The sequence below is a fragment of the Acipenser ruthenus genome, chromosome 29 (genome assembly GCF_902713425.1).
Source record: "Acipenser ruthenus chromosome 29, fAciRut3.2 maternal haplotype, whole genome shotgun sequence".
NCBI classification, from domain to species: domain Eukaryota; kingdom Metazoa; phylum Chordata; class Actinopteri; order Acipenseriformes; family Acipenseridae; genus Acipenser; species Acipenser ruthenus.
In genome coordinates, this window is record NC_081217.1 from 8,138,084 (window position 1) to 8,157,816 (window position 19,733).

Here is a 19,733-nt window from a genome sequence, read left to right on the forward strand (position 1 = left end):
TACAATATCACACACAGCTACAATGTCAAAGGTAATACAAAAGCATTATTTGTATTACCTTATCTTACCAGCAGGGGTCAGCATTTAATACTGAAACAAAATATCGTTGTGTAGCATTGAAGACCAACAAACCACAGTTTTACCAGCAATTTTAATACGATGGATTTGGAATAAAGATTATTGCATTGTGATCCTGATACAGAAGCACATTGATACTAATACTGGTACTTCAATGGATTATCAGGGTGTATTGGTTCATATCTGGATAATGATAGCATTGAAATATTAAATTGTTACCATGGTAGGTAGTTTCAATAGTCCCAAACCACTGACAATGGAAAGGACGTGATATCCAAACATAACTGTTAGACAGTATACTAACATCTGACTCTTACTAATTGTTTGGTTGTAGTTTTGTAAAATTAACAGGTGTTTTACCTCTTTCAAAAAATAGGAGTTCATTTAAGACTGGCATAAACACATTCAAAATATGTCCCTTTAACTTTAACCTGAGAACACTAAAAGCTTATGTAAGCAAAAGTAAATAAGAAAGCCAGCCTTTCCCACTTCATACAGTTACAATATCATCCAGTCTGATTTTTATAGTGTGGCTTGGTCTCCCAATAAACCATTGGCATTAGCTACCAGCCAGGTCTTGCTCACAAAGAGCCCCTGCAATATTTTCCTACATGTACTCCAAGTCTTTTGCTCATGCGAAAGGTTTGCTTGTGAAAGAGGCTGGCTCTTGACAATGCCCAACTCTTTTTAATATGCCAACTCGTAAGGACCTGTTATGCAAGCGCACACAAAACAACTGCCTGACACTGTCAATATCTGCAGCCCGGTATGTTCGGAAAGGGTATGACGCCATTGCTCTCCCACCTTCATTTCTGTTCCCTGTGAAACAGTTATTGGTGCGCTCCTGGAGAACAGATCTGCCCATCGTGACTGAAATTGACAACAGGGAGATGCAACTTGTATATATTAAAGAACCCATTTGAAGAACAATGCATTATTTGTGTAAGGGACATTTACACAAAAGCTGCATGGATTTAGTTAACATTTACTCAGGATTACATTCTAGTGCACAGTTTAACAGGATTAAGCCTTATATGAGGCAACTGTTAAAGCATTCAGTTGATTTTTTACCAAGGAATTGTCACCAGTTTTAGGCAGTGTCCAAACTGATCGATGCCCTTGAGGTGTAGTCTATACAGACTGCTTTCTTTATGTAAGAGCTGTCTGTTTCCTGTTCATAATGAATTCAAATCTGCAGAGTTATATTTCAATGAAATTCAGTAAGACACTTTATCTGAGGTAATTGTTATAAAGTGCTGTTTGTAACTGCAGCCACAAGGTGGCTCCACAGTCCTGACTTGCCACACCAGTATTTTGACGCAGTTTAACTCCACTTCGTGGGCATTGTGTTTATTGAACTTGAAGGTAGTAGCTTATTTCAATGTCTCGGTACATAGTGGATGTAAAGTTTACATTCGCTCTGTTGTTGTTAAATTTTACAAGTGGATGCAAATTTGTTTTTATTACACACAATTAAGAGTTGAGTCTTTCTTATTGTGATGCTAAAAAATAGAACAGTATTTCCCCTCCTCAGAGTGAAACTCAGAGAAGAAATCTCCTGTCAGTCCACACAAATCAAAAGATTAAAATGTAAACAGGTCATACAAAATAAACGACACATTGTTATTTCTAGTAAAGAACTGATAACGCTGTACCAGGAATGCTTTTTCCCAAGCAGCAGTTAAAGTGGCATACTGTTGTTTCTGACCCCCAGCCTTAAATACATAATCCATGTGTGTTTTATATTGTTACAGCTATGGCCAAAAGTTTGGCATCATCAAGAATTTTAGGATCGAGACATAATTAAAAGAAAGAAACTACAAAATTATCTTGCTAAAGTTGACCGGAATAGTAGTGCAGTATTTCATGTTGAATTCTGAAATGTCACATTTTTCAATTTTTTTCATTGTCTGTAGTATATGGAAAACTACAAAGTGGTATGTAATTCAATATGTTAATGTAACATTATTCAGCAGGTTTCATTCGTAAAGTTAAAACCCGATTTTCTGATGTCCCTGTATTTTTATTGTGTGTATGTTAATAAGTGGGTCAATAAATCACCCCTCAGGGAAAACACCAGCTGGGTTAAAGATTGGCCATGGTTTAGATCATTAAAACCGAACCCTATCTCTGTTCATGTCTTTTTGATAATCATTGTGTTTGTGTGTAAAATACAGGCCTGCGTTCTTTGATGTCCAGCAATCCTGATTGTGGAGCCACTTGAGGTCAACACTCTATATCACACACTCACCATTACAGTGTTTATTGCCCCACACTTGGACACATAAAGAAGATGAAGTGACTGACCCTAATCATTTTTCTCATACTGGTTGTGAGGGTGAAGGCCAGACCAGTGCTATGAAGTTCTGGGAGATTATTCCTGTCAGGCAGTGTCTAATGCTCTGGAAGCTGTTTTACTGTGTCAACCCGAGCAGAGAAGAGCCACCTTCAAGATTCAGGGCAAAGACCTGCGAATAAAGGAAAAGGACAACTTGTCTTTTGCCACATTTTGATCTCTTGTGTATTGAATCCTATGTATGCCCAGCTGCAATTTTGCTCATTTTATAGTAATTTTTCCTATGCATCATTTAGTTTAATCTTTAAACAATGTCAGTATTCAGTATTGCAAACTTCATAAAGGTTCCCATTGATAGCTTAGCACAGCATCCTGACATTGAATGATTCACAGACTCAGAGTGGAAGCATACTAATAATTCAGTCCATAAAAAGAGAAAGCTAGCTATGCCTAGAGGATGCATCAAGTGTACTCCCTCGCCAGAACACAAAACTGAATTCCATCTAGGATTTCTTGCACTCAGAAGACTCTTCTCTCCTTGTAGACTCATTGCAGTCTGAATAAATTGAACAGTCTGAGCACTCTTGTCAGATGTTTTAGAGAGGGATCAAAATGTATTTTCATTTTTCGAGGTGCTACTTAACCTAAGAATTCTACAACAACTAGACCTTAAGAAGCATTGTTCTGTGATGTGAAATATGAACACAGATATCAATGCTATCGCTATAATACCACAGGCTTACTGTAGTCTTGCCCTCCAAAGCTGTCCTTTTTTAAACTGAGATTCACTTGAGATACGGTATACTTCCATTGACAGATGACTAATGCCCCATCATACATACATACAAAGAAAGAAAGAAAGAAAGAAATGAAGACAGAAAGGACAATGGTTAGGCTTATGGTTTGAAGCCCCCCCCCATTCCAATTCCCTGCTCATGGTTTTTACACTTCTATAGATCCTGCTTGTTCTCTAATTCACAGAGGAAAATATATACACTTGCCACAACACTGTACAAGCCCAGCATAGGCATCCAGGACAGTGCTGAGTTAATGAGACAAGCCTACAGTATATGGTTCTTACATTGTTCTGTAGGGATGCGTGACAGTTCAGGATTACTACTTCAAATTACTTCAGAGGAATTTGCAGCAAGGTCTGTTCCCCCAAATCTTTACAATCATCAACCTTGAGTTCCGTCAGATCAGCAGAAACAGCGAGTCCTGCATCAAAACCCTTCACTTCGGCTACCCTGCTCATATTGACTGAAACTGACTTGCAGAGTCGTCTTTGCCAGAATACCATTTTAAATGTTCTTTTTCAGTATGTAAGCACATATTCTGGTTATGTAACTTTTATGTTATGAAAGCTACATAATGCCCAATTCAAATACAAAGTAACTTATTTGTCTAACAAAAATGAAAGCCTTGACACTTTTGTTTTGTTTTTGTCAAATGTCAAATAGGCACAATAACTTGCATGAAACGCAGATATAATTTGATGTGTCCAATGAAATGACACTGAGAAATATTAAGAAGTGCACTGCACTGCCTAGAAGGGTCTGTTATCACTTGACTGCAGAAGTCGAGAGAAGTGGCTGTGCCTTTATTATTGAGTCTCATGGGGGATAGTTTAACAATTTCATGACATTCTGGTATGTGAGTGGGAACACAGTGCACCATCGTATGAGCTAGAGTGCAGCCATTTAGAATTCCATTTATGGGACTTTGCATATTCAAAATTCAGAACAGGAAAACCATTAATATTCTCTAAGAAAGGGCAGCGTACCATTACCAAGTTATTAAATAAAACGTCAATGAATTTAATAAACTGGACTTTGAAGAAAATTACATTACACATGATATCGTGGAGAACCTTTCATACCTTTGAAAGAATAGCAAGATCCATCTCCGACCAGCTTAAACCGTCTCTGCATTCTGTTCACACACATCCCAGCTGAGTTAGAAAAGAGACAAGTTGATGTTTTTTAACATTTTAATCCATCAGCATTTCAGCTTTGAAGTAATGGTTATCAATTTGTCAACAAAACCGACACTACACCAAAGATGGACACGTTAATTTCGATCATTTGATATTTATTAGTTTGCCAGTGGGTGCTTTGTGAAATGGGGGGGGGGGGGTGTAGTGGTTTGTGGAGCAACTAATTATATAATGTACTCACCAACACATGGTCTTCATTACTGTCCCATTTTAAATACATTCTTTAGTAAGGTCTTGATGAACAATAAGGACAGCAACATGATTCAGCCTCATTTGTCCCATTGATGAGTGTAGATAGTTCTTAAGTCTTAAGTCTTAATTTGAAGTACTCAGATAGCATATTTTGAGAGTATTCGTTTCCTTCAGTTTTTAGAAAGGTGTTGACATCATGAACACTGGAGATGATTTTCTGATGAGCTAAAACCAAAAGCATGTCCTGATGAAGTTTTCATCTCCGAATGTCGAAGTCGTTTGTGTAAAACTACTTTAACCAGAGTCCGTGTCTATGGTCCGCACAATCCAAGGCATGCAAATAGGAATTAGCAGAATTAACATGTGTGTCATGTTATCATTATTGCTTGCAAAAACAGTGCTGTCTAACTTGAAAAAAGTGTTTATGCGCTTTACTACACAGTAAGAGCACCTGCATTGGCCTCAAACTTAATTTATATTATTATTTGTTTGTTTAGCAGACGCCTTTATCCAAGGCGACTTACAGAGACTAGGGTGTGTGAACTATGCATCAGCTGCAGAGTCACTTAAAACTACATCTCACCCGAAAGACGGAGCACAATGAGGTTAAGTGACTTGCTCAAGGTTACATAATAAGTCAGTGGCTGAGGGGGAATTTGAACCAGGGACCTCCTGGTTACAAGCCCATTTCTTTAACCACTGGACTACACAGCCTCCTGCTGTACTTTCTGTAGGACTGGGAGCAGGATGTACAGGATGTGCTATTTATCTACAGGAGCAGCTGGCGCTGAAACTAGTCAGAGAGGATGGAATCCACTTTTGGATTTACTGTCTGGAGCCCCTGTCTGGCTGGCTGTGCACCAATAGGTGTGTGTTTCAGTCTGCTGATTTTCCCAGTATAAATCTGTCTGATAGCAAGTGAAAGACTGATTCATCAAATTCTCTGTGAGAATGTGCCAGAGATTTTCATCAATCAATCAATCAATCGCCTTGTTAGCTGTGGGTATTTATGGCTGGTTATCCCCTCTTATTGCACTGTCAGCAAAGAACTGGAGACTAGATTGGCTGAAACCAAGCATGTTCCTGTTTGTGTTTCTACAGAAACAAGCATCGATAATTCAGCTACAAGAATTGACTGTAACTAGAGTAGTGGTTAATTTATCATATCAAACTTGCAGTAGTTACCAGGGAAGATAAAAATGTAGTTTTACTTAAGAAGTCTTAGTTCTTTATTCTCATTGTGGAATTCTCATTGTGGAATACCTGTACCTCAAAAGTACAGGTAAATACAGCACAGCAAAATGGTCTAAATGACTAGCAGCTATTGAATTACTGTAGGTCAAATGGTCCATTAGGGAAGAATACATTAAAAAATGCAAAGGAATCAATAACTCAATAGATCAATTACTTGGAAAAACAAGATCTCCACAATACCATGTGTAATGAGATATAATGAAGTATGTCTTTGACATTTTTTCCCAGCTTGATATTTTCTAAGCTTGTAAAATATATGAGGCTTACAGAAAATCCTCCCTGAGGTCAGAGGGAATACGTTTTGTCTGGTGGATGTAGGATGATTGATTATAAAGATATTAGGAGTCACGGTCTGTCCAGGCTATGCAGTCCTGGCATAGTAGTGAGGCTGGAGTTTGAGCCTCCAAGGTGAGGGGATGGGACACCACCCATAGAGGGCGCCGTTGTTGCGGAGGGGAGTAGAAGGAGGGCCTATACGTGGCTGATGAGGGTAGCAATTGCTCTGCCTCCTGAACCTATAATAATAATAATAATAATAAAATGCTCCACAATTCTCCATAATGCATTACATCTCTCGGAGAACTCGCTACCTAAATATGTTCATCTTCAACTCTACGTCTGTAAATACACTATCCTTGCACTATTGCTCTACTAATATGTCACTGTAGCTATAACTTGTTGTAATCCTAACTTGTTGCAGCCTAGTTCATATTGTATTTTAGTAGTATTATTTGCACTTACTGTAAACTACACTGTATTTAAATATTAAGCTTGCATTGTAACCCTGTACTGCCCTGTAACACCTGTAAGTCGCCTTGGATAAAGGTGTCTGCCAAATAAATAAATGCTAGCATTATGAATCAATTTGGGTGTTGCACATACATCAATATCATATTATATTGTAATGAGTTCCACTTCAGTGTCATAGGAAAGGGTCAGCCTGTCTGTTGGAACCCCGCGTTTGTTTTTGTTCATCTGATTCATTAATATGTATGATTCTCCAGTAATACGACCTATTCATAGTGAAGGACTTGCTTTACCATAATATGATTTTTGTGTACCAGGTTTAAAATATCATCCTGGAGCCAGACATAGTACTTAAATGCTAAAATAATATTTGATGTATCTTCTAACTCATACTGTTTATAATCAGGTGGATTACTGATTTCCAATTTCATCCTCATATCAACAGACAGTTCCTTGTTTAAGGTATTGCTGCATTATTCATAGAGGCACTTAATTCATGCAACTTGCCCATTAACATTTTTTTTCTTATGCTTAATATTTTAGATTCATGTCTTGCAACACTGGGTACTATTATTTAAAAAAATGAGAATAATAAACCCACAGTTGAAAAAAAGTTTCAGAACCTTTATTTAATTCATTTAAACCTTTAAGGACCACATGTTTTTCAGTGGGTTGCTCCCCCAGGACCTGGGTGTTTTTGGCTGTAGTTGACTCTTCCTATAAAAACTTCAGGTAGAGAAATTCAATCTCTTCCCCATACCAATGGTATGCTCTAACTAGCTGCCCCAGTAAGTCAAGGAAACAAAGTGCGCTTTTTTACCGTGGAGACCCGATCACAGACCCAGAATGACAGTGTAGTAGCTCCGTTCCATTGGTTGCTGCACAGTCCAGAGTTTATAGAATACACAGACAGACTGCCAGGGAGAGAGCCAAAGGTTACCCTATATAGGACGTAGAGGTTAGTTCAACATGTGTAACAGAAGCAGAACAAACACAAGAACAAATACAAGCTGACTGACAAATCTCTAAGGTGTACGTATGTTTCTTTGCAATCCCCGGATCCCTCAACACTACAGTCTTCAATTTCAAAACCTCTGTAAATGGAATGTGAATTGCTTGATCTCAGATACCATCTATTCAGCTTTAAAAAAAAAATTAAAAAGCATGTATGAATACTAGAGAATGGTGCTTACAATCAAATAGTATAAACCTATAAGCCATTGATCTCATTGACGTGTTACAGATTTCACAGTAGGAACATTTGTCAGAAAAAGCAGTACAAGAGAAGAGCACAAAGAGAGTCATCTCATGGCATTCAGAGAAATCGAAACAAGAAAAACACAAGCTAAAGGACTGTCTTCCCGAGGCCCTGGTCCTGTATTTCTAACAGCTGGCTGAACTGGCTCAATCATTTTCAGTCTGTTTTAATTGGCAGCAGACAGTATTTCATCTTCTGCTGATGTCGCAGTCCCAGGGTTGATCGTCTCATTTATCTAGAATGGATGTATGAAATTGTATCAGCTGAAGGCTATTACAAATGCAGCTTATAAATCCTCACACCTGATGAGTAGAAGCTGAACTGATTTGTGCTGGAATGACACCTCAAAAGGAGGTCAACGAAAGGTTGATCATCAGACTATGTGTGTTTGATTAAAGCTGTTCGATAACTATTTTGACACATGGTTCTGCGGCTGAATTTATTAACATATCATCTGCAACTGATCCTATATCTCACAGGAGTAATAATAGAAATCAATAAGTGGTATGGAGAAATTGCAGCGCGACAGCAAAATTAGTTGTAAGCTATCAATCTTCGCTCACCCTTCAGACATGAAGAAATATGTTATTTTTTTATTTTTTTTATTTCATTCAAAATGAGCAAACTTGTGTTTTAAATAAAATGTACAGGTTTTAATCCCGGGTAGCTCATCTGGAGAGGCAGAAATGACTGGTGTTGACTAAGTCTCTTGACTTTGTATTATATTATCATTATATGATGGATAAAACCAAATACACATAATGAAAAGGATAACTTAATGAACCAAGTTTATTATACGACAAATACAAACAATTGTACATCATGAAATAGCCAGTATCAAGTTATAATTTCATCCTCAGGGAGCTCAAAAAGGGTTGTGCGGACCCTAAATACTCTCCCTTCTTCTCAGTACTCTCGCTCTGTTCCTGGGTTGTTCAAGTTTAGGCGCCTGCTCTCTCCATCGTAAGAAATACATTCTGACTGCTGCCATAATGCTCTTTCCTACCAGCTGCTTTCTCACTTTTTCTTTGCGTCCAAATAAGACTGCTGCTTCAGAAATTTCATTTTAATATCACAGACTTCATTTTCAAATAAGCCCCACCTACAATTTGCCCATGCATATATTTAAGATTTGACACACCTTAAAGTGCATGGCTAATGAGCGTCGGAGCACACTGCACGCCGGAGCACATTTTGGTGGTGCTAACACGGCCTTAACTTGCCAAAAGTGTCATGATACATGCAGGGCACTTTTAAGGCTGCCTTTAACTTGTCGCTATGGCCTTAATGCTGTCACAAACGCTTGATACATGACCCCCACTGAACTTGAAATTCAGGACCAGTTAAAGAAAACACAAATAACAAGTACAAAAATAAAAACAAAAATGCACTTTTGAAGGTCAAAATGTAAATTGTAAAATGAGAGTAGGTTAAGATTCAGAAAATCAGGATGATGTTAGGAATTTCAGATTGTGTTTGTGATATGCTGTGTTATAGAGTAGTAGATTAATGGTTGCAGAGTAGAGTTACATTATTTTGGGGAATTTTAATAAATAAGCAGAGAACACAATGATTGTTGAAGAGAGCCAGCCATGCTGTAGGTGGCGAGCTGAGCAGCTGGAATAATAAAAGAGATTGCTCTTTTCTATAATAAATGGATGAAAAGCCGGCTTGTATCTTTGTTTCTTTCAACTTGAGCTTCTGTTGTCCTACAAGGACACCCTATCAAGGGATCATTTCGCCCCCTTCGCCAGCTGTGATGTGAATAGGGTTGAAACACTTTTCCTGTACCGAGGGAAGCATGGGCGCTGTGATTTGTTAATTTCCTTGCTGATTATACAAGAGTGTTGTTCATCCCCTTGTCGTCAGTAATGTGCTGCTTATAATGCAAGACACACCAGATGATTCCAAGGTGATAAAATATAATCCCCCCCACTGAAAATAATTTGTGTCAATCCCAAATGGTTACTGTTCGTAAAGGTTCATTAACCAGATCTCAATGCAGCAAACCAATACCGGTATTTTATTTAATTGATTATAGCTATGAAATCACTCCATAAATCTTGTTATGTGCTTCAATTAGCTAAATAGGTGCCCCATGTGCAGTTTTGAAAGAAAGATGTTATGGCCAACATGCATTTTCGTTTTGAAAAATATTTGTTACTTTACTAAGTTAGTAGAAGTTCTCAGGTTGCAGTATTTACTGGATTAAGTGGAAGCAGCTGGTTGATTAATGACAGGGAGGAATACTGGAGGGGACAACTTTACTCTCCGGGTGAAATGTCCAAGGAAGTTTAAAACCACCTGAATCCAGACTTCCAAACAGAGATATATTTAACCCAGTACAGTATCAGATTATTGCTCTTTTTTAAAATCAAATACAGGTTATATATGTGCATTTCAAAACTACACATGTGAGACCTATATATTGAATACAAGTGCAAGGATGGATGCCCTCCGATCACACTGCTAATCCAGTTATCTCTTTACACCTAGGAGCTCCACAGCTGACGCTGGTAAGCTACTGGCCCTGGAGGACAAAGGCCAGCCCTCTACAGGTCCTCCTGTTGAAGTATTTGCATGATTCAAAACACTAGTTAACCTTCAAAAAAGCATATCTTAAAAATGTATATTATAGCAATTTTACTATCATTCCTGATGTTCTTGGTCATTTTCCCCAACTCTGCAATTAAGAGTTTGGATGCTGACAATCTCCTTTGGCTAACCTAGCAGGAGTCTTGCATCACAATATATATATATATATATATATATATATATATATATATATATATATACTGTATATTCCTGAAAAGTTTAGTTAGCTCTCCAAAACGGAGTGAGGTTTTGGTTTGGTTTGTTCATTTGTCTGTTATTTCTGTAATTAATAAAACGGCACAAAAGTGCTATTAAAAACTTCAAATTCCTGTATCTGGGTCTGATTTTAAGGGGCTATGAACCTTAAAATTAGTGAAATGTTTCACTATACATATATATTTCTTAGCAGACATAAATAATAATAATAATAATAATAATAATAATAATAATAATAATAATAATTATTATTATTATTATTATTATTATTATTACTATTAAGCATGATTAGAAAGTAAGTTTACCACATCAATGATATGGTGTGTTGATGTGGTAAACTTACTTTGTTCTATTTGAATCAAAACCAAAAAATGTAAGACCGTTTGGCTGCACAACATGAGTGGTCATGTCTTAAAGAATACAGAAGAGTTTTTTGAGTATGCGACCCATCCTGACTCCACAAATATCAACAATTAATAGAGGTACGCATGGATGGTTAGTTCACCTTTACTAAGTTTCATGATTTTCTTTGTTGTACAATGTACCTTATACCTCTTTTTTTTTACAAAGCTTTGATGATAACATATACATATATACAGGTATGTGCAGGACCTCAGTCATGGGGCATGAAAGAAATCTCTTTAAAACGCTATTCATGGAACACAGTGGAAGTGTACTTTGCTGCAGTGAATTCAATTGCTGCATTATTCCATAACAAACTACTGCATGTGGTTTGCTCCATTTGGCTCCTCTGGTTTGCAGAAGAGAAGTGTGCCACTTGACATTCAGAAAAGGTGCATTTTAGATGCACTGGAATAATCAGCTCCAACCATCACTATAAATCCTTCGCTATATAATTTGCTGAGTGCATTTTCTTTTTTTTTTTTGATCGAGCTGAATGCTAAATGTACAGGACTGTAATCAGACTCTACTGTGACTACAAATTCTACCTTCATTACTCCCCTCCTCCCCCCTCCACCCAGTAAAATAAAATAATGTTTTTTTTTTTTGTTTGCACATGCAACCTTCTTAAGAAAAAGGGGTAACGTTAATTTGAGGATTTGTTCTAAACAAGTCAATAATGCATCAGCCAACATATTTTAAAGAATGGTATAAACAGGAAAAGAACATTTCTAAGAAACCTTAGAAGCACATGTGGTAAGTCAGCTGGCATATAAAGAATATTCTGTTGTGAAAATGAAAACCTTTTAAAACTGAATTTTCTTTCTGCTACACATGAGTACCCTAACCAATTGATCCCTTTTGTAAAGCAATTATGAACTTGTAATGTATTCTGAAGGGTTATAAAAAGCCTTCAACAGAATATTTAATAATATTAATAGTAATAATAACCAGTTGTCACACTGTTAGGAAAAGTCTTTAACTGCGTTCTGTTGTTTTTATCTATTTTAAAAACCACTACTTATAACCAAGTGTGACATACTGTTAGCGCAGACATTAATAAACAGCAGGTAACATTAAATTACATTGTTGGATGTTAATAAATTGTCTACTGAAGGTTTCAGTCTTGTTCACCTGTCACACTGCAGCCTCAATGCATTTAGGGTGGATTTTAACAGATTTTAACCTTTCTCAATGCATCCCTAATCAATTTTTCTTTCATTTCTCCATTTTACATGTGTTTACTTAATACCTCTCCTCTCACTCTCAATTTCTTCCTGATTCATGAAGAAAGACCTAGATGTGGAACAAATCAAAATGATGGTGGCGCCATCTCCATTATAAAGTGTAGTTCATAAACATATTTAATTCAGGCCTAGAGAAGCACAGGAAGGGTTTGGTAAGTAAATCACTGGAAGTGTCTACACAGCAGACCCCATCTGAAGAGTGTCCATGTTAAGGAGTGAACTCTCTCTAAAACAGTTAGGTTCCTTGAACTGCAAAATCAAAAAGGGTTTCTCAACAAAACACTCCTTATCTTTTTATAAATAGGACACTGCATCTAGGTAGCATTAGGCAGTCCAAGATTAGTAATAATCAGATTCGTGAAGCCATTCAATTTAAAACTATTATGGATGACTTCATACCCTGATTATAGTGCTGTTCTTAGATTTCAACCACAAAAGTAACATTAGATATTTCAAACACTCACATTAAAATAAAGCAGGTAGTTAACAGCATGCATAATAATAAAAATAGTATAAGTAATAATGTACACCAAACTGTACATAGTAAGGCTGTAATTCCTTTGAGGGTTTGGGGTGACATATAAACGGTGTTTAATTTGTGCAGGGGCTAGCCGGGGCTCAGCCCCAACACCTCTAGACTTAGCAGTTCATAGCCGTGACACCTCTTGGCGCGCCACAATCTTTTATTAAAATTTTCAACACAGTATCCATTCTGAAAGTCCTTTCGTGCATGAGAGATGCAAGCAGCAGCAATGCAGCAATCCGCCTCCACGTGCACATCACATGACTCGCTCAGCTGCTAGCTGGCCTTGACGGGGTTTTTTTTAATGGCGGTGAAACAATTTAATCTGCCAGTCTGATTTTATTTATGTGGTACGAAAGGTTTGCATATATATATATATATATATATATATATATATATATATATATATATATATATATATATATATTGTGAGCCATCTCACAGGCCAACCCGCAGGGGGTGCATATGGTGGGCCGGAGAGAGGCTGACCGGACCCAGCAAACAGCACAGGAGGGATCACTGGCAGCTCTGGAACCAGCCTGCAATGATCAGGAGGAGATAAGTGGGCTATGGGCTACAGGTGCTCATATTTAGGGACGTTAATTAAAATGAATAGATTAGTGATTGCCTCAATTGGCCAGCACCTGTAGCCGATGCAGTTAACAAGCATCTCCTCCAGCCCAGTGATATAAAAAGGCTGAGCAGTCACTAGACAGGGGATCGTGACTGAGGAGAGAAGGACTGAGCCGTGTTGGAACTTGTTGTTTTGAAAATAGTTTTTTTTTTTAACCTACTCCTGTGCAAGATATAGGTTGTTTTTTTTTTTTGTTTGTTTCCCGTTTTTGATGCCCTTCAAGACCCAAAATAAAAGCACACGGATCCACCAAACCTGTGTTCGCCTGTGATTAATTCCACATTAAAAAGTGGTGCCTGCATTCAGCAAGCCTACAAGTGGTACCAGAAGTGGGGCCCCTCTGACGGCAACAGCTAAACTTATTGTGTGGATATGGAGGTGGACAAGCTGATACGGTGGATGCAAGAGCAGGAGGGGAAACGAGAAGCCAGAGAGGTGCAGAGACAGGAACAACTGGCTCAGTTTTTCGGCACACTGGTGACTAAGATGATGGCACCAGGGAGTACGGAGGCCACGGTGGCCAGGATGTTTGCAGTCCAGCCCAAGCTCCTGAAAATGACGACTGAAGATGACCCTGAAGCGTTTTTAGTAACGTTTGAAAGAATGGCGGAGGCAGCAGCTTGGCCAAAAGAGCTGTGGGCATTGAAACTGGCCCCATGTCTCTCCGGAGAAGCTCAAGCCGCTTACAGAGCACTGGACACGGCAGACGCGCAAGATTACCAGAAAGTAAAAACCGCTATCCTGCAACGCTTGGGCATCACAGAGGAAAGCTATAGACTGCGCTTCAGGGGATATACCATCCCCTTGGGGACTAAACCCCGTGTGGCAGCTCAAACCCTCCGCCACTTCTGCAAACGGTGGCTGAAAACAGAGAGCAGGAATGTTGAGCAAATCACAGACTGTCTGGTGGTCGAGCAGCTGTTACAAGTAATACCAGCTGGAGTGGCAGCCTGGGTCCGAAGAAATCAACCACAGAGCTTGGAGGAAGCTGTTTGCCTGGCAGAGGCCTACCAGGATGCTGAAGCGGCTGCAGCCCCATCGGAAGGAAGCTCAGGAAAGAGGACAAATACATCTCCTAAGGACATACAAAAAAAGGTAAACCCCAAAGAGGGTAACCGGAAACCCCCTTTATGGGTTCCACGGTTAGCTCCTCGGTGGGTAACAGAAAAAACTAGCCCACCAGAGGAATTCTGGCGGGACAAACCACGGACATCCCCAGGCCCCATCATTTGTTTCAGGTGCGGAGAACCCGGGCACATCGCGAGGCAATGTCAGCAGGAGGAGATTGAACGTATGGAAGTCGGGGTGGCGCGCAGCATTGCGTATGGTCATGCCGGCCCGGTGAGTGCAGATCCCTTTGTCATACCAGTGAGGGTTGAGGGTCAGGAAACCATCGCTCTGATAGATTCAGGTAGCACAGAGACTCTGGTTAGCCGGGATCTCGTACCAGGAAGCAAATACAAAAAGGGGCAAGCAGACATAAATTTACTGTGTGTACATGGTGATATAAAAACCTATCCCACTGTAATAATCAATATAGAAATTGGGGGTAAATCCTTTAAGGTTAAGGTGGGAGTGATTCCAGCTCCCCCCTTCCCTGTAATCTTAGGGAAGAACTGTGAAAGGTTCCATCAACTGTTAAAAGCCGGAACCACACTGGTTGGAGAAAGGGGGGGACCACTGCACTCCACTTCTAAGTTTGAGGGGGAAAATATGGACGAAGGGTTATTTCCATTTAGGGAGGAAGTAATCAAGCCCCCTCAGGGAGAAAGGAAAACCCGCTCTCAAAAGAAGCGGGAAGGTAGGAAATTTCTGGAGAAAACTAAAAACCTTGGCAGAATTGGGGAAAGCCCTATAAATCTTCCCTCATTACAGGCGGTAGAGTCTGAAGACAATGAAGATTTTTTGAACCGAGCGATTGAACTTGATCGTCCGGTTTTTAAGCAAGCTCAGTTAGAGGATCCTAACTTACGGTATGCATTTGAACAGGCCATGGAAGCTAGTGAAGAATATTGGAAAATATGCGACACAAAACCTACCCCACACTTTCTGTTAAACAACGGCCTGTTATACAGGGTTATTCGGGGTACTCTCCAAGGAGAGCATACCCACCAGTTGCTAGTACCGCACTCACAGAGGAACACCATTATGCGTTTAGCGCATACACATTTGTTGGGGGGACATCTAGGCACTGACAAGACACGAGATAGAATCCTTCTCCGTTTTTTCTGGCCTGGGGTGTGGCGTGAGGTGGCAGATTTCTGTGAGTCTTGTCCCGAGTGCCAGAAAGTGGCAAGTAAAAAACCGCCTCGAGCTCCCTTGATACCGCTACCTATTATTGAGGTGCCCTTTGATAGGGTAGGGATAGATATAGTTGGCCCTTTGCCAAAAACCAAGTCAGGGTGCGAATATATATTAGTGCTAGTTGATTATGCCAGCCGATACCCTGAGGTGGTCCCCTTAAGGAACATGGCTACCAAAACTATAGCCAGAGAACTAATGAATATTTTTTGTAGAGTGGGTCTCCCAAAGGAAGTGCTTACTGACCAGGGAACCCCCTTTATGTCCCGGGTCTTTAAAGAGTTATGCCGCCTCCTGAAAGTAAAAACAATTCGAACCTCTGTGTACCACCCACAGACGGATGGTTTGGTAGAGAGGTTCAACCGAACCCTAAAAGGTATGCTTAAAAGGGTAGCACAAGAAGATTTGTGTAACTGGGATACTGCTTTGCCTTTTCTGATGTTTGCTTTCAGGGAAGTTCCCCAAGCATCAACCGGGTTCTCCCCATTTGAATTACTGTTTGGCAGACAGCCCCGAGGGTTACTAGACGTCTTGCGGGAAGCATGGGAGGCAGAACCAGCTAGAGGGGACAGTGTTGCAGAGTATGTAACTCAACTCCGTGACAGGTTGGGAAAAATGTCCCAACTAGTGCAGGAACATTTAAGAAAAGAGCAGTCCCAACAGGAGCGACAGTACAATCAGGGGGCGAGGGCCCGGGAGTTTAAAGAGGGGGACCGGGTATTGGTGCTGGTCCCATCTGACCCCCATAAGTTTGTAGCAAAATGGCAGGGGCCAGTGGAAATAGTGGAGAAGGTAGGACCCGTGAATTATAAAGTTCATCAACCAGGTAAAAGAAAAACCCACCAGATATACCACGTTAACTTACTAAAGCCTTGGAAAGAACGAGAGTGCTTGTTTTTTAGAAATGCTGAGTTAGAGGGGGAGGATGAAACCCAAGGGGAGCCCAAAGTACCACAAAGACATAGCATATGCAAAGGGGAACACTTGAATAACCAGCAACAAAAAGAACTTAATAAATTGTTGTCCGATAACTCTGATGTATTTTCTGAGGAACCTGGGATCACACACCTGGGGCAGCACCAAATCACAACGGAGCCAGGAGTGAAAGTGTGTCAGCGGCATACACGGGTCCCGGCAGCCAAACGGGTGACCATGAAGGAGGAGGTGAGAAAAATGCTGGAGTTGGGTGTTATTAGAGAATCGTTTAGTGATTGGTGCAGCCCGGTGGTAATGGTTACCAAGCCTGATGGTTCAATACGGTTTTGTATTGATTTCAGAAAATTAAATGCAGTTTCCAAGTTTGATGCATACCCGATGCCTAGAGTGGATGAACTGCTGGAGCGTGTGGGAAATGCCCGGTATATCTCCACTCTAGATCTAACCAAAGGTTACTGGCAGGTACCCTTATCACCGGACTCCTGCGAAAAAACTGCCTTCTCCACTCCTCAGGGTCTCTTTGAATTTGTGGTTCTCCCCTTTGGCTTGCACGGAGCGCCTGCTACTTTTCAACGGTTGATGGATCGGGTCCTCCGTCCTCATGCTGAGTATGCTGGAGCCTACTTAGATGATGTGGTAGTCTTTAGCCATGACTGGCCGACACATCTACAAAGGCTACAGGCGGTATTAAATTCCATTAGGCAGGCAGGGCTCACAGCAAATCCAAAAAAATGCAAATTAGCCTTTTCGGAAACCCAATATTTAGGGTACACAATGGGGCAGGGGTTGGTAAAACCTCAAGAAACTAAAGTTAATGCCCTGAGGAATTATCCTCGTCCCACTACCCAAAGGCAGGTTCGGGCTTTCTTGGGGCTAGCCGGTTATTACCGGAGATTTATTTCGCACTTCGCCACTAGAGCTACACCCCTTACAGATTTGACCAAAGGCCATAAAAATCGGCCCATCCAGTGGTCCAAAGAGTGTGAGGCGGCGTTTCAGGACTTGAGACATGCCTTGTTGTCCAGACCAGTCTTAAAGAACCCTGATTTTAGAAAAGATTTTATCTTGCAGACAGATGCCTCAGGGGTGGGCTTAGGGGCAGTATTAGCTCAGGACTTTGATGGGGAAGAACATCCCATCATGTTTCTAAGCCGAAAACTGTTACCTCGAGAACAACGGTATGCAACGATAGAAAAGGAATGTCTAGCAATCAAGTGGGCTGTAGAAAGCTTAAAATATTATTTGTGGGGACGCCGCTTCACCCTTTATACAGATCATGCCCCGCTGCGCTGGATGTATAAGGAGAAGGATTCAAACCCTCGTCTCACTCGATGGTTTCTGGCTCTACAGCCCTACTGTTTTGAGGTTAAGCACCGGGCAGGTAAGGATCATATGAATGCTGACGTGTTGTCAAGAATCCCTGAATTGACTTCTTCTTCCTGCTCTAGGATTATGCCGAAGCAAAGGGGGAAGGTATGTGAGCCATCTCACAGGCCAACCCGCAGGGGGTGCATATGGTGGGCCGGAGAGAGGCTGACCGGACCCAGCAAACAGCACAGGAGGGATCACTGGCAGCTCTGGAACCAGCCTGCAATGATCAGGAGGAGATAAGTGGGCTATGGGCTACAGGTGCTCATATTTAGGGACGTTAATTAAAATGAATAGATTAGTGATTGCCTCAATTGGCCAGCACCTGTAGCCGATGCAGTTAACAAGCATCTCCTCCAGCCCAGTGATATAAAAAGGCTGAGCAGTCACTAGACAGGGGATCGTGACTGAGGAGAGAAGGACTGAGCCGTGTTGGAACTTGTTGTTTTGAAAATAGTTTTTTTTTTTAACCTACTCCTGTGCAAGATATAGGTTGTTTTTTTTTTTGTTTGTTTCCCGTTTTTGATGCCCTTCAAGACCCAAAATAAAAGCACACGGATCCACCAAACCTGTGTTCGCCTGTGATTAATTCCACATTAAAAAGTGGTGCCTGCATTCAGCAAGCCTACAATATATATATATCATATCATATAACACAGGGATATTAAATGTTATGCGTTTCTAAAGATTATTGCTGCAGTATCGTCACTTGCCCAGTTTAGGCGACAACACAGATCAAAACATCAGAAAATACTGCAACTGTCTGTCAGCACAACACCCAAGCAGCTTGAGCTAGTATAAAAGCCTCTGTGTTGCCATAACCTGTAAAAAAAAAATGCACCAGCTAGGCCTACTACTTTGTACATGATATAGAATAGAATATGGTTGTAAACACTAGTAGTAGTAGTACTTAGAGTGTATGAAGACAATATTAGACATGTTCAAAGTCATAAGTTTCAAAATTAAAATTAAATCTTTGCTTGAGTTCGAGTGTATTTTAGATGTTATAAAAAGTGTCATACATATCTAAAGGAATTGCACGTAACTGTATATCTCACTGCTCACCATCGTCTCTTACTTTCTTATTAAATTTATGTGACTTTTTAATTTTTACTTGCATCATTCTGCTCTTCCAAAAAATGTCTTTCTCAGATACAACTTTAAATTTACAGATCAGTGTCGTTTGTTTAGGCAGTGACGTTGTTTTGTCCTGTACCTGTACTGGCAGTTACAGAATTATTTTTGAAAAGCTGACATCAGACAATTGAATGTTTGCAGTTGAATTACTGCCAGGGAATACATGTAGTGAGGTACAACCTGAATCATATATAATACAGCGTGAAACTCAGGAGTTTATAAGAAAATTATAGTCTACCACATATAATAATCATGATACATTTTTTTATTAAAAAAATAAATAAAAATCCCAGCTATTTTTTTTTTCTCAGGCTGACATTTGAGTTTGAGTTTTCTTTTGCTAAGGTACCCAAGCTATTAGTGCAGTGTGTGTATTGTCCACTAAAGACAGAATCAATTCCCTGTAACACCTTTATGTGAAACCTATCATCTACTCCTGGGTCTCACAATAACAAGCAAGATACCAATCAAAATCTGTATAATTTCTAAAATGCTTGAAGCTACAGAATCACAAAAGCTAGAATATATTGTATGGCTCTTTTAAAAATCAAAT

At 40.0% G+C, this 19,733-nt stretch overlaps 1 long non-coding RNA gene across 1 annotated transcript in view; it reads right to left on the reverse strand.

Moving 5' to 3' along the window:
* Positions 1-2,398: 2,398 nt before the first annotated feature.
* The window catches only part of LOC131702154 (uncharacterized), a 36,562-nt gene continuing 19,227 nt past the window's right edge, over positions 2,399-19,733 (reverse strand). Inside the window, exons 2-3 of the long non-coding RNA XR_009309313.1 lie at positions 4,254-4,325; positions 2,399-2,546 (exon numbers count right to left, since the gene is read on the reverse strand). This is a non-coding gene — a long non-coding RNA (uncharacterized LOC131702154). The remainder of the gene's footprint in view (positions 2,547-4,253; positions 4,326-19,733) is intronic.